Here is a 16,384-nt window from a genome sequence, read left to right on the forward strand (position 1 = left end):
TTGCAAAATGAGTAGAGTGAATATTGTTGCTCTAACATGAAAGTTATTTCATTTTCTTTAAGTTACTAGCTAGCAAGAAAAGTAACACATGTAAGGAGAAATGGCAATAAGATTTAATATCTGCAAACATGATCCTTGATTTAATGGAGGCACCAATATGTGTGACCCTGAGCAGATATCTTAGGAACACTGACTGTCAATGAATTTATGAATGGTTACTGAGTCCTGCCAAAACTCTGCTCTCTGGGGAACACGGGTCATTTCTTTTCTCCGGTGCTGAAATTCTCTGTTAGTCTCCTCACTTAGTAGAAGTGCAAAAATTGAAAAGTGCGAAGTAAGAATGAAAAGGGCTGGAGTAAATAGCAATGCTCAGCTAAAAGTCGAGAGAGAGCTTTAAGATTTGCTGGGAAAATATCTATGAAAAATAGAATGTATGATTTGACTATTAAATAGTCATTGGTTTGGTTGCTATTTCTGATCGAGCTAAAGTTCAGATGCATGCAAGCAAATCACAGCAGTATTTTGGTGGGAAAAATTCAACCTATTCCCAGTAAGGAACTGGATCTGTTTCTCTCGAGCCAGAAGGATAGAGAGCTGAAAATAGAAAAACTGAGAGTGAGTCATTTGCCTGAAAGAAAAAATCCATCTTTCCCAGACAAGAATGGAAATCACCTTAGGGACTAACATGCAAGGGACTCTCTGCTCTAGGGCTGGGTTGAAGAGGTTGGGAGAAGTCTTTAAGGCATATAGTGTAGCTGGAAGAGCCAGCTAAGAGTGCGGGTGTGTATGTATGAACATATGATTAGAACGTAGCAACACCAGGAATACTGGGCCCAGGGCAAGAGTGGAACTTTAACAGTTAACTGTGACTCTACAGAGAAGTCAGGTTACTTTTTCTTTCCTGGGTGAGGAGAACATTAACTGTAGGACTGTGGTAGTGATCCTTGGACTATAAACACATCTCTTTTCTAGAGAGGACTGGACCAGCTTGGTGGGTTAGCTAGAAGGCTTCACTGACTATACATAAACACTCTAATAATTCATCAGCATGCAGAGGCCAGCCACCACGTTCAATGGCAGCACTGTTAGGCTCCTATCTCGAGTCTTTTTTCAACCCCCAACTACATGAATTTGCCTTGCCTTCCTTCCTTCACTGTCAGGCAAACTGAATTAATCTTCACACATGAACCCTTTAATTCTGTCCTTTTGAAGTGCAGAGATAATTGGGCTTCTTGGATAGCTTAGCTATTGTTTTGGGTTTTGTTTTGTTTAACATTCTCTTCCCAAAACATGAATACCTACAACTGACCCCTTGGGTGGAATAGACATTCCTCAAAGTCTTAGAGTCATCATGCAAGGAAGAATCCAGAAAAGAAGGAACAAGGACATTTCTAAAATCACTTGACATTAGAACTGTTAAAAGGAAGTGGTTTCATTTTTCACTCTAGGTTCTTGAAAGAGTACCAGCTGCCAAGGCAGAGAAGTTGTGGACCACCCTTCTAGACTCCTAATTCATACTTGATGACACTTTGTAACAATTCTGCTGTTGTTTCAAAAATCTATTCTCTCTTTCCCCTTCTTTTTCCTTGGAGAATTTACCCAAATTTATATAGCTTCAGCTAGGCTCTCTGGCCTTCACTTCAGTCCCCAAATTTAACACTCAGTCCCAATGCCCTGATATTTACTCGTAGATGTTCTGCTAACTTCAAATTAATAATGCTCATATGTAGTCTGACAATTTCATCCCACCTCCATCAAATGTTCTCAACCTCATTTTGTGGTTTATTCTCCTAGACACCAGACACGAAAACTCAGAATTGCTTTTGGCTCCTCTCTTCTCTTCTTCCTATGATTAGACAGTCCCTAAGCCTCTTATGTTCTTCCTTTGATCTGCTTCTTTGCTGAATTAATGGAACACTTTCTATCTAAACCAATAGTTAGCGTACTTACAAGAGCCCTTGTTTTATTAATTTTCATTTAGAAGTAGTAGAATTTTGATATTGTGTGCCACTTAGATATGCCACGTAATATCATATCTAATAGCATAATAGCATATTAGCATTAGATATAGCCGAAGCTGTACTATCTAAGCCCCATTTATTCAACTTACTGGGCTAACTAATGTTTTTTTGTTCCTTCTTGCAAACATTTGCAATGATTCCTGTGGTTTGCCAAAAGTTCAATGCTTATTTCTGTTTTCCAAGAGTCAGCTGTTTTTCTTCAAAAAACCTATTTATACTCCTTAAACTTACTATTGTAATTATGTCGATCAACGAGGTATAGTTCAGTTCAGTTCAGTTCAGTCGCTCAGTCGTGTCCGACTCTTTGCAACCCCATGAATTGCAGCACGCCAGGCCTCCCGATCTATCACCAACTCCTGGAGTTCACTCAGGCTCACATCGATCGAGTCAGTGATGCCATCCAGCCATCTCATCTTCTGTCGTCCCCTTCTCCTCCTGCCCCCAATCCCTCCCAGCATCACAGTCTTTTCCAATGAGTCAACTCTTTGCATGAGGTGGCCAAAGTACTGGAGCTTCAGCTTTAGTATCATTCCTTCCAAGAACACCCAGGGCTGATCTCCTTCAGAATGGACTGGTTGGATCTCCTTGTAGTCCAAGGGACTCTCAAGAGTCTTCTCCAACACCACAGTTCAAAATCATCAATTCTTTGGCACTCAGCCTTCTTCACAGTACAACTCTCACATCCATACATGTTCAGTTCAGTTCAGTTCAGTCGCTCAGTCATGTCCGACTCTGTGTGACCCCATGAATCGCAGCACGCCAGGCCTCCCTGTCCATCACCAATTCCCCGGAGTTCACTCAGAGTCGCATCCATTGAGTCAGTGATGCCATCCAGCCATCTCATCCTTGGTTGTCCCCTTCTCCTCCTGCCCCCAATCCCTCCCAGCATTAAAGTCTTTTCCAATGAGTCAACTCTTCTCATGAGGTTGCCAAAGTACTGGAGTTTCAGCTTCAGCATCATTCCTTCCAAAGAAATCCCAGAGTTGATCTCCTTCAGAATGGACTGGTTGGATCTCCTTGCAGTCCAAAGGACTCTCAAGAGTCTTCTCCAACACCACAGTTCAAAAGCATCAATTCCTCAGTGCTCAGCCTTCTTCACAGTCCAACTCTCACATCCATACACGACTACTGGAAAAACCATAGTCTTGGCTAGATGGACGGACCTTAGTCGGCAAAGTAATGTCTCTGCTTTTCAATATGCTCTCTAGGTTGGTCATAACTTTTCTTCCAAGGAGTAAGTGTCTTTTAATTTCATGACTGCAATTACCATCTGCAGTGATTTTGGAGCCCCCCAAAATAAAGTCTGACAATGTTTCCACTGTTTCCCCATCTATTTCCCATGAAATGATGGGACCAGATGCCATGATCTTCATTTTCTGAATGTTGAGCTTTAAGCCAACTTTTTCAATCTCTTCTTTTACTTTCATCAAGAGGCTTTTTAGTTCCTCTTCACTTTCTGCCATAAGGGTGGTGTCATCTCCATATCTGGGGTTATTGATATTTCTCCCGGCAATCTTGATTCCAGGTTGTGTTTCTTCCAGCTCAGTGTTTCTGCATAGAAGTTATATAAGCAGGGTGAAAATACACAGCCTTGACGTACCTCTTTTCCTATTTGGAACCAGTCTGTTGTTCCATGTCCAGTTCTAACTGTTGCTTCCTGGCCTGCATACAGATTTCTCAAGAGGCAGGTCAGGTGGTCTGGAATTCCCATCTCTTTCAGAATTGTCCACAGTTTGTTGTGATCCACACAGTCAAAGGCTTTGGCATAGTCAATAAAGCTGAAATAGATGTTTTTTCTGGAACTCTCTTGCTTTTTCCATGATCCAGCAGATGTTGCCAATTTGATCTCTGGTTCCTCTACCTTTTCTAAATCCAGCTTGAACATCTGCAAGTTCATGGTTCAAGTCTTGTTGAATCCTGGCTTGGAGAATTTTGAGCATTACTTTACTAGCGTGTGAGATGAGTGCAATTGTGTGGCAGTTTGAGCATTCTTTGGCATTGCCTTTCATTGGGATTGGAATGAAAACTCACCTTTTCCAGTCCTGTGGCCACTGCTGAGTTTTCCAAATTTGCTGGTATATTGAATGCAGCACGTTCACAGCATCATCTTTCAGGATTTGAAATAGCTCTACTGGAATTCCATCACCTCCACTAGCTTTTTTCGTAGTGATGCTTTCTAAGGCCCACTTGAGTTCACATTCCAAGATGTCTGGCTCTAGAGGAGTGATCACACCATCGTGATTATCCGGGTTGTGAAGATCCTTTTTGTACAGTTCTTCTGTGTATTCTTGCCACATCTTCTTAATATCTTCTGCTTCTGTTCGGTCCAGACCATTTCTGTCCTTTATCGAGCCCATCTTTGCATGAAATGTTCCCTTGCTGTCTCTAATTTTCTTGAAGAGATCTCTAGTCTTTCCCATTCTATTGTTTTCCTCTATTTCTTTGCCCTGATCACTGAGGACGGCTTTCTTATCTCTTCTTTCTATTCTTTGGAACTCTGCATTCAGATGCTTATATCTTTTCTTTTCTCCTTGGCTTTTTGCTTCTGTTCTTTTCACAGCTATTTATAAGCCTTCCCCAGACAGCCATTTTGCTTTTTTGCATTTCTTTTCCATGGGGATGGTCTTGATCCCTCTCTGACCACTGGAAAAACCATAGTCTTGACTAGACGGACCTTAGTCGGCAAAGTAATGTCTCTGCTTTTGAATATGCTATCTAGCTTGGTCATAACTTTTCTTCCAAGGAGTAAGCGTCTTTTAATTTCATGGCTGCAGTCACAATCTGCAGTGATTTTGGAGCCCCCCAAAATAAAGTCTGACACTGTTTCCACTGTTTCCCCATCTATTTCCCATGAAGTGATGGGACCAGATGCCATGATCTTCATTTTCTGAATGTTGAGCTTTAAGCCAGCTTTTTCACTCTCCTCTTTCACTTTCATCAAGAGGCTTTTTAGTTCCTCTTCACTTTCTGCTATAAGGGTGGTGTCATGTGCATATCTGAGGTTATTGATATTTCTCCCGGCAATCTTGATTTCAGCTTGTGTTTCTTCCAGTCCAGTGTTTCTCATGATGTACTCTGCATAGAAGTTAAATAAGCAGGGTGACAATATACAGCCTTGATGCACTCCTTTTTCTCTTTGGAACCAGTCTGTTGTTCCATGTCCAGTTCTAACTGTTGCTTCCTGACCTGCATACAGATTTCTCAAGAGGCAGGTCAGGTTGTCTGGTAAGCCCCCATCAAGAAAATGACTTGGTGTTTGGAACGCTAAGTGGAATGGTTTTGAAAGACTTGAAAAAAGTGAATTGCTAAAAAATGTTCTTTTAACTTTTAATTCATAGAATAAATGTTGGTATGTATTTCTCTTTTTAATGACTGCTGGCTTTACCTGATTTTTTCAATTAATTATATATAGCTACTGAAGCTGACCCTATAGCTCTGAAGCTTTTGGTGGGTATCTTGAGGGATTACAGCACTGTGACCTGGCATGGGCTCTAGAACCTGTCTGGGTTTAAATCCTGTTTCTGTTTCTAACTAGTTGTACTTCATTTTCCTCATTTGTAAATAAGGGTAATACCAATTTCTACCTCCTATGAGGGTCAAATTAGTTAATTCACTTTAGATAGTGCATAGCATGTAACAAGTTCTCAGTAAATAGCATTTAGAGGTAAAAGGGGGGAATGAGAAAAGTCAAGGTGAAGAAATGATCTAGGATAAAAGCCGAGCAATGCCCCCGATATCAACATGATTCACAAAGTAAGGGGCTATTTCAGACACTTAACTGAGAAAATATGATCCAGAAGATACTTCTACCTGCTGTAACTAGGAATGACACTAAAAAAATAAATGCAAATAATAACAGCATTTTCATGGCACATTAGTAATTCTTGAGTGTATTATTTTGATCTTTCAGGGTAAATATGGAAATTAAAATCCGGTCCCCAGTTCTGATCCTAGTTTTGCCACAAACTACTTAAGTGGCTTCTGGCCAGCTACATTTCCTTTCTGGACTAATGGGCACTATTTGGGTAGCTGGAGATATCTGCCTGCCAACTTCATTAAGTATAGAAGAGCAGGGCTACAGAGAGGCAGGTAGGAAAGAATGAATTAGAGGGTGACTGGGGGCTTAGAGTAAGAATTAAGTTATGACATGACAGCTGTAAAAGGGAGTGTTTCATCTGAGGGCTTTTGGGTGGCTGAAATTTAAAATTTGTTCAGTTGCCAAGTTGTGTCTGACTCTTTGTGACCCTGTGGGCTGCAGCACGCCAGGCTTGCCTGTTCTTTACAGCTCTCAGAGTTTGCTCACATATCCATTGTATTTTGTAGGCCATAAAACTGTTCATGGCTTTAAGTCTGTGTTCTGTGATTCACATTTATTATATGAAAGGGAATGATTTGGGATTTAAGTGACAAGATACAAAGCAGAAGAAAAACATAGTGGGGAGTGATCTGCATGGGATCTGGACTCACTCTGAATCTCTCTGTGGAAAAGTCTAAGCAGAGAATGGCCCTTCTGCCATCTTGGGTTGGAATTGCTTCAGATTTAAAGGTGTTGAGAAGCTTGGCTGCCCGTTGTTCAAATAAGGTATATGTCAGTGATGTCAACACAATGTGTTGAGGAAATGTTACATATGTCTGCAATTGGCTACCTCTTGATAGGAGAAACACTGCTGGAAGCCTGGAGACCAGATGTTGCTTTCAATCACACAGAGGTCAAACAGCTTTAGATGAAGAATGTCTGCACCTCCCCATCCCTGGCCCTAACAGAAACATGCAAGGTGATTTTGGTGGAATCATAATTATTTTAGCTCATGTTCCCATTTTTCTTAGTGTATGACATTGCAGCTACTAGAGCAGAGCAATCAAATTGGTGGCCCTTAGTTCAAGGGCTATGAAGAAGACATCAGAGCCGAGAGATTCCTGTTCACAGGGTCACATGACCTACATTCCATCCTGGATTTTGCCATTACAGATGTTGAAGGAGTCTGAAAATATCACTTGTTTTCTCTAGTTTTTTAAACTGAGCAAAAACGAGAGCATAATTCTAAATGGCCTGTGTTATCCTTTCCAGTTTAATATTTTGCAATTATGCAGATATGAGGGAAGCCTGGTCTTGGCTAAGCCTTGAGACAACCACCTGGAAAATCAGTACAGTGGTGTTTCCAGAACAAAAACCTCCTCTGGTATTTCCCACTAGTCCATGTGGGAAAAAACAGTTAAAACAGCTGGTTGGAAACATATCCTGAGCCAGAGTGAGAAATGACTGATTGTGAACTTAATTTTAAAGAACCCTCTAATTAAACCTCTTACAGTCAATAAAATATCTCAGCCTTTGACTAAACCAGTGTGCTAGGGGGAGTTAGGAATGTACCTTCATTTCAGGAGAGTTTGCTTCTTTCACATTTATGAAGGTTTTCTGTTCAGCCACAGTAAAAAAAGGAAAATATCCAGGCTTCTTTCCAATTCAGTTTCATGCCAATAACTGCTTATATATGGAGCATCCATTAAATGAGAAATTTCTTGCTTGATGCTGCTAGTGATGTATAGGACACTGTGAAGAAAGAAATGGTTTGTCCCGACTCCTGAGGTTTTCTTCCATGACTAAGTATATCTCCTGGCTTCTTTCCACCCTATACGTCACTCTCCATCAGTGAATGTGGGAGATTTATGGACTAGTAAATTTGGGAAGAATTCGAGCCTTGACTCTGTCCTTATTCCTAGAAGTCCATCCCCTTGCATAAAGCGTTTTCTTTGGGTTGCTCTGTCCTGCACATGTCTTTTGCTACTAAGTGACAAATAGAATGAGTGATACTGCAGTTTTCAGGTAATAATTTAAAAATCCTCCAATTTGTTTTCCATTGATGAGTGGCACTAAGAAATTAAAATCAGAGTGGAATTTAGGGAAGTGAATTACACTTATGGCAAGCTTTTGGTGGGTCAAGATGTATGGTTTCTGGCTACTTCATGTAAGGGCAGGATCTTTTGATATTGGTGATTGGAGGGTCATATTAGACTAGATGAGTTTTTATAGTTATATAGTGAAAGTGAAGTCGCTCAGTCATGTCCGACTCTTTGTGACCCCGTGGACTGTAGCCCACCAGGCTCCTCCGTCCATGGGGTTCTCCAGGCAAGAATACTGGAGTGGGTTGCCATTTCCTTCTCCAGGGGATCTTCCCGACCCAGGAATCGAACCCACGTCTCCCGCATTGCAGGCAGATGCTTTAACCTCTGAGCCACCAGGCATTTAATGGCTCTGATCTGAATGAGAGTCTTAAAGACAGGTATATGGTACTTTGACCTTAGTGAGTGATTGAAACTTTTGGAGGTTTTGTCCATAGGCAAAAGCTATTTTTATATAGAAAGTTATATGTATGAGTTTGGAAAAGGCGATGGCAACCCACTCCAGTACTCTTGCCTGGAAAATCCTAGAGATGGGGGAGCCTGGTGGGCTGCCATCTGTGGGGTCGCACAGAGTCGGACATGAATGAAGCGACTTAGCAGTAGCAGCAGAAGTAGCAGCATATTTATGAGTTACTTCAACTAGCCCATGTGGGTACTAGAAAATTACATTTTGGGCTCATGCATGCTGTGGCTAAAGGGGACAAAGCTGAAATAATTAAAGACAAAAGCGACTCTCTACCAGTCTTGGCACTGATGGGCAGAACAATACCAGCTGCATTTAAAGGACATGACAACTAAATTCCATGCATGCTATGAAGCACTGATGTGGTTCTAGCTTCAAATTGTTAATACCAGGCCAGAGAAACAGCGTTGAATTGGCTATTATGAATCCCTTTCTGCATTTAGAAGTCAGGAGGAAACTGTGGAGACATAAACTTTGAATTCATGTGAGTAGCCCATGGGTTCAAGAGTGGAAAATATTCAAAGAACTCCTGGGAGAGTTTCAAGGTGATTTGGATTTTTATAGGGGGACAGGCACCTTGAGAGATTATGCCAGAGCATGAATAGAGTTCAGGTCAGAGGAAACCATTGTTTTAAGGAACACTTGGGAAAAAGGACCTTGATTCCACTAGGTGCCTGAATGATTCCACTAGGTGCCTGAATGAGCACAGTGGTAAAGAATCCACCGGCCAATGCAGGGGATGTCAGACATGCAGGTTCAATCCCTGGGTCAGGAACATCCCCTGGAGTAGGAAATGGCAATCCACTCCAGTGTACCTGCATGGAAAATTCCATGGACAGAGGAGCCTGGTGGGCTGCGGTCCACAGGATCACAATGAGTTGAACACGACTGAGCATGCATGCAGACAGGTGCTTGAATACACAGGCATATAAGCAGCAATAGAGCTTTAGGAGTAAAGACAAAGATAGATGAGGAAGAAGTGGTCATGAAATAAAGGAAGGTAATGATCAGAGACACTTAAGTTTGAAGAATCAAGGCACACTTCATGGAGCAGTTGGTGTTTAAGATGGATCTTGACAAAATAGCAGAGAATTTTAGGCTTCTTGTTCCGGAAGGACCATGGCTAAGTCTAGTACAGAAGGAGGAGATTTGGAAGTCCTAACACCATCTCTGGTTCCGAGCTTCCTTCTCAGCTAGTGTGGATTCATTTAAATAATTCATTTGTGTCAGGTGGGCTTTTAAAACAATCTCTTTAAGGGTAAATAGCAGCCAGAAAAGGAAACATGGACATGTATATTCTTCTAGTTAGAATGGATAACCAACAAGGACCTACTGTATAGCACATGGGACTCTGCTCAGTTGTTACATAGCAGCGTGGATGGGAGAGGAGTTTGGGGAAGAATGCATACATATATATGTATGGCTGAGTCCCTTCGCTGTTCACCTGAAACTTTCACAGCATTGTTAACTGGCTATACCTCAATACGAAATAAAAAGTTTCAACAAACGAAAAAGGAAATACAGTAGAACTATTCTCTGTTCTTTTCTGGACTTGTTCTTTCCCTATCCTCTTGCTATAACCCTTAGGAATTTGGAAGCTTTCAGGTGTGAGTTCCATAACATCAGAGATAAAATGTAATTACAGTGAACTCTTCTTGGTTAAATTGAGATTCTTGGATTATCTCCCTCATTATTTGTCAAAATAATTATTAGGTCTCAGCATATGTGTCTGAAATCAACAGAGAAATGCCCTTTTCCATGGCCCAATCATCTGGCATGGACAAATGTTTTATATCCTCCATGTTCTGATTTCTTATGCCAGATAGGGGGACAGTGTAAATTTTGTGATGTTTTAAACCCTGGAATAATTTTGTTCTTGTCAGGATTATCTGAGAAATTGCCCTATTGCAATTTACCCCTAATATAAACCATTGAGCTTTTGCTATGCTTGCCCATAATGGGACTGGGACTTTGAACACATTGCTAAAGGTTAGTTTACAGACATGCTACCTTGGTGTGTTTAAATATGAAATATCTTAAATCCCATGAAAAATACATGCTAGTGGATATCTACCAATAGTAAGGGATAAAAGAGAAGTTCATCTTGCTCAGTTACATAGAGATTGAACAGATGATAGGAGGAAAAAGGGCCCCATCAGCAAAGGAAAGCATGTTTGGTAAACAATGGAAGATCAACTTTGGCTAAAGAGTTGATTCTGAGTAGATGAGAAATAGAGATACAAGCATAAAGCTACCAAGAATAGAATTTTGAATTAGAAGAGTCCTTTGTGGTCATCTGCTGAGTCTGAAAGTGAAATCAGGATAACTTTATTCAGACCAAATCTATGGAATTAGTAGGTATGTAACTTTATTCAAGTCAACATCATTTGCCTAGAGTTTGCTCATTTTAAAATGAGGCTTAAATAAGGTGAATATTGTAATATGGGAAAATGCCAGGTGAAATTCAAATATATATTAGGTGTTCAATGAGTAATCTTTAAATATTCTGAATCCAAATATATTCCCTCTTCTAATTTAATACATGAGGTACCTGGGGCTCAAAGAAATTAACTTATCTATTTAAGTTTCCAGAGTTAATAGAGGCAGAGATGAGATTCAAATCTACTTTTCTCTTCCCTCCTTGTCTAGTGGGCTTTTGACTGCATCATGTTTAAAGTGGCATGATTATTTTAGTAATAGCCTTAGAGATAGCAAGTTAGATTGTGATCACACCAGGGCCCTTGAAAGATAAGGAAAAGAATTGTGCTGTTTTTGTCTAATCACTGATGATTTTGGAGCTGAGGGAAAACATGAGTCTGGTGATCTGCAAGATGGATTAGGAAAAGGAAATTTTCTGGAAGACATTAATTTCTGTTCCATTTGTAGGCTCCAGAATATGGGGGAGGGGAGAGAGGCTCTCTTGCTACCCAGAATGTGATCAGCTTCAAGCAATGTCTAGTTCATAGATGTAGTTAATAAATATGTGCAATGAAAAATTTTGAAAGAATTAATTAAAGTCAATTGAATAAATAAATAAATGAAATACCTGCATGAATGAATAAAATGGTATTTTGATTACAAACTGGCCTTTCACTTTCTTCTCCTAGAACAGTAGAGTGTTCAAATTGGGACCTGAAAGCTCATAAAGATATGGTCAACGTCTTCTAGGTTATTATTGTTAGAAATGGACTAATTTGACCAAGACCCATTATTTCTTGGGAGAAGATTATGATCCAGTTGATCCAGTCTAGTTAGGAGAATTAGATTCACAGTCAGATAGAACTGGATTTGAGTCATGGCTTGGTTGTAACATTTGCTGGGTATTCCCCGGTGGCTCAGACAGTAGAGAATCTGCCTGCAAAGCAGGAGATCCAGGTTTGATCCCTGGATCTTGGAAGATCCCCTGGAAAAGGGAATGGCTACTTACTCTGGTATTCTTGTCTGGACAAATCGATGGACAAAAGAGTCAGATAGAATTGGATTTGAATCATAGATTTGTTGTAATACTTATTAGCTCTATGATTTTGAGTGATGACTCAAGGGGAGGAAGCAGAGCAGAAAAGGGAAAAAAATAGTCTACATAAGATGATTGACAGGGATTAAAAAAAAAGAAAACATGCATTTCTAACCCATGGGGATTCCCAGAAATGCTTATAATCAAAGTCCTTTCCTCTGGGCTGGGCTCTATTTTAGCTGATGAGAGAAGAACCAGTAAAATATGAATTATTCATCAATATAGAGCTATTATCATGGGAACGTGAAAATATATTTATGTGTCCACATACACTGAGAAGCAGGAATATGGTCGGTTTATCACTTATTCATTTGCTTTGCCTTTCCTTTGTACCTTCCATTTTTGGACAGGAAGCAGAAACCATATCCAAAGAGAGCTCAGTTGTCTATTTATTACAAAGTTCTGGGGAGAAAATGTTCAGCAAAGAGAGATGTTCTCTCATTTATCTACATTCTCAGAGTGCATTCCACCTCCCTGGTCATGCTGAAGTTTCTACCTGGTGGTTCAACTCTTTGTTTGTGTTTTATCCTTGTTTTAACCTCAGTTTTCCTTCCCTCTTGAGCTTCCCCGATGGCTCAGATGGTAAAGAATCTGCCTGCAATGTGGGAGGCCTGGGTTCAGTCTGAGTCTGGAAGATCCCTTAAAGAAGGGAATGGCTACCTACTCCAGTATTCTTGCCTAGAGAATTCCATGGACAGAGGAGCGTGGCGACTACAGTCCATGGTGTGACAAAGAGTTGGTGTCACAACTGAGTGACTAACATTTTCACTTTCCTTCCTTCTTACTGCCCATATCAGAGGCATTCATGTCAATTCCATCACTGATTTAAAGGAGAGCCTTAAAAAGGCTCGATTTAGCTGAAAATCATTTTTATTTGTGTCTTTTTAATTTATTGTTATAAACTAAGGAGAACACAAGGTATTTGCTTTGGGTACCTAAATTTCTCCTATTGCTGGAGAATTTGAACATCTAAATATGTGACTAGGGGCCAGAGCCAACTGAAAGCATTCCACAATGGCAATTAATTAGCTAAGCAAGTGGAGAGCAGGAAAGGACCTGGGCAGAGGCACCCATCTCTTATCTATGTCATAAATATTATAGGAAGAGAAAGGAAAAATTCTTCAAGTATTCTATGCTACTTAATGCATTTACTTCAAACTCTAGATGAGACTTTTCCTGATATGGTCCTTGTCTCATTTTCTTGACTTTTTCCCATAGGATTTCTCCCCTATTGCATCATAATCACATTAAACTACTGATCATTTCCCTAATTTTTCTTGCTTTTCATACACGCTGCCTTGCATGTGTTTTCCCTGTCTGACATCCCTTGGGACAACTTAGTTTTCTGAGCCCATTTCATCAGTTGTTAGATAAAGAGAAAATTATCTACCTCATTGGGGTTGTCGTGTGGATTAAATAAAATTATCCACATGATCCATGTTAATGGCTCAACACAGTTTCTGGCACATATAAGTGTGGCAATTTTTTGTTTGTTTCTTCCTTTGTCTGTTTGATGAATTTCTACTCTTACCCCCAAGAACCATCTCAAATATACTTTTTGCTTTGAAACCTTCCCTGTTTCTGTTCAGGAAAATCATTGTTTATATTTTATGCTTCCATATGATTATGTCCATATTTACATTACACTCAGCTGGAATTTGGGGCTTTCCCCGGTGGCTCAGCTGTAAAGAATCTGCCTGCCAATGCAAGAGACACAAAAGACATGGGTTCACTCTCTGGGTTGGGAAGATCCGTTGGAGGAGACAACGGCAACCCACTCCAGTATCCTTGCCTGGAAAATTCCATGGCCAGAGGAGCCTAGTGGACTATAGTCCATGGGGTCTCAAACAGTCCTACACGACTTTGCAACTAAACAACAACTGTCTTCCCCAAAGGACTGTGACCTTCTGAAATGGGCACTATAAGTTGGTCATTTTATTTTTTCAACATCTAACACAGTTCCTTTGCAAATAAAAACTTAACATTTGACAAATGATTTTTTTGAGCAGATGAGCAAGTGAGCCAGTGAGGGAATGAATAAATGAAAGGAAGATTGTAAGACGATGGACCATGGTGGAGTAATTTTCCTAAAAGTGTATCTGAGTGACTGTAGGTTTTGCCTAACTAACTGGTACTTCATTCTTTTGAGAAAAGTCAGGCTGTTGTTTTTATGAGAATGTGAATAGAGTAAGCTAAGAGAGTTTACTGAGTTAAGCTCACTTTTTTAGATATGAGATGGAGAAGATGCACTTGGAGAACCTAATCACCTTTGATGATGGGGACAAGAAGAGTAGAGAAAGTAAACAGAAAAAAAGCAGTTAATAAAGGGAGAGCTGGCGGAGTCTGGACAGAGGGAGAATTGTGACAGCTGCTGGAAAGAGAAGAGATTTGGGAGAAGGTGGGGGAAAATTCAAAAGGCATTTTGAAAACTTTAAGCCAGCTCTCCTACCTATTGTTTGAAAGGATAAGCCAGGGAATTGCTAATGGCTCAGTGGTAAAGAATTTGCCTGCAATGCAGGAGACAGAGTTTGATCCCTGGATCTGGAAGATCCCATGAAGAAGGAAATGGCAACCCACTCCAGTACTCTTGCCTGGAAAATCCCACGGACAGAGGAGCCTGGTGGGCTATAGTCCATGGAGTCACAAGAATTGGCCATGACTTAGTGACTAAATCACCACCCTCATACTGAAGACAAACCCCAATTTACCTGTTCCTGAGACTAATAATATTTTTCTGTCATTTTCTCTAGAAACCTCCAGCTCAGAGACTGGGAATTCCTGAGAGTTGGCTCTTGTCTAACACTTGGAAAGGAATTATCTGAGGAGATGCACATGCTAACAAAGCAAAAGACTTTATTGGGAAGGGACACCTGGATGGAGAACAGGACGGTAAGGGAACCCAAGAGGACTGCTCTGCTACTTGACTTGCAGTCTCAGGTTTTAGGGTAATGGGGTTAGTTTCTGGGTTTTCTCTCCCTAATCATTCTGACTCAAGGTACTTGCTGGTGGCCTGTGCGTCACTTAGCCAAAACAAATTCTAGTGTGAGAGTTTCTGGGAGGTTGGCAGGACATATTGTATCCTCTCTCCTCCTTTGGACCCTTTTCAAATTCTTCTGGATTGGTTTTAAAAAATATGGGCTGGCATGTACTCCCTCCTTTAAGTTCAGTTTAGTTCAGTCCCTCATCATGTCTGACTCTTTGCAACCCCATGGACTTCCGGATGCTAGGTTTCCCTGTCCATCACCAATTTCTGGAGCTTGCTCAAACTCACGTCCATCGAGTCAGTGATGTGATTTAACCATCTCATCCTCTATTGTCCACTTATAATCCTGCCTTCAATCTTTCCCAGCATAAGGATCTTTTCCAATGAGTCAGTTCATCTCATCAGTTCAGTTCAGTGGCTCATTCATGTCCGACTTTTTGCGACCTCATGAACTACAGCACGCCAGGCCTCCCGGTCCATCATCAACTCCGGGAGTTTATCCAAACTCATGTCCATTGAGTGCATGATGCCATCTAACCATTTCATCCTCTGTTGTCCCCTTCTCCTCCTGCCTTCAATCTTTCTCAACATCAAGGTTTTTGAAATGAGTCAGCTCTGCATCAGGTGGCCAAAATATTGGAGTTTCAGCTTCAATATCATTCCTTCCAATGAACACCCCAGGACTGATATCCTTTAAGATGGACTGGTTGGATCTCCTTGCAGTCCAAGGGACTCTCAAGAGCCTTCTCCAACACCGCAGTTCAAAAGCATCAATTCTTCTGTGCTCAGCTTTCTTTATAGTCCAATTCTCACATCGTTACATGACTACTGGAAAAAAACCATAGCCCTGACTAGATGGACTTTTGTTGGTAAAGTAATGTCTCTGCTTTTTAATATGCTGTCTAGGTTGGTCATAATTTTCCTTCTAGGGAGTAAGCGTCTTTTAATTTCATGGCTGCAATCACCATCTGCAGTGATTTTGGAGCCCAGAAAAATAAAGTCAGCCACTGTTTCCACTGTTTCCCCATCTATTTTCCATGAAGTGATGGGATGAGACGCCATGATCTTCATTTTCTGAATGTTGAGCTTCAAGCCAAATTTTTAACTCTACTCTTTCACTTTCATCAAGAGGCTCTTTAGTTCTTCTTCACTTTCTGTCATAAAAGTGGTGTCATCTGCATATCTGAGGTGACTGATATATCTCCCAGCAATCTTGATTCCAGCTTGTGCTTCCTCTAGCCCAGCATTTCTTATGATGCCTTCTGCATAGAAGTTAAATAAGCAGGGTGACAATATACAGCCTTGATGTACTCCTTTTCCTATCTGGAATCAGTTTGTTCCATGTCCAGTTCTAACTGTTGCTTCTTAACCTGCGTACAGGTTTCTCAAGAGGCAAGTCAGGAGGTCTGGTATTCCCATCTCTTTCAGAATTTTCCACAGTTGATTGTGATGCACACAGTCAAAGGCTTTGGCATAGTCAATAAAGCAGAAACAGATGTTTTTCT

Source organism: Ovis canadensis, chromosome 2, assembly GCF_042477335.2.
Source record: "Ovis canadensis isolate MfBH-ARS-UI-01 breed Bighorn chromosome 2, ARS-UI_OviCan_v2, whole genome shotgun sequence".
Taxonomy (NCBI): domain Eukaryota; kingdom Metazoa; phylum Chordata; class Mammalia; order Artiodactyla; family Bovidae; genus Ovis; species Ovis canadensis.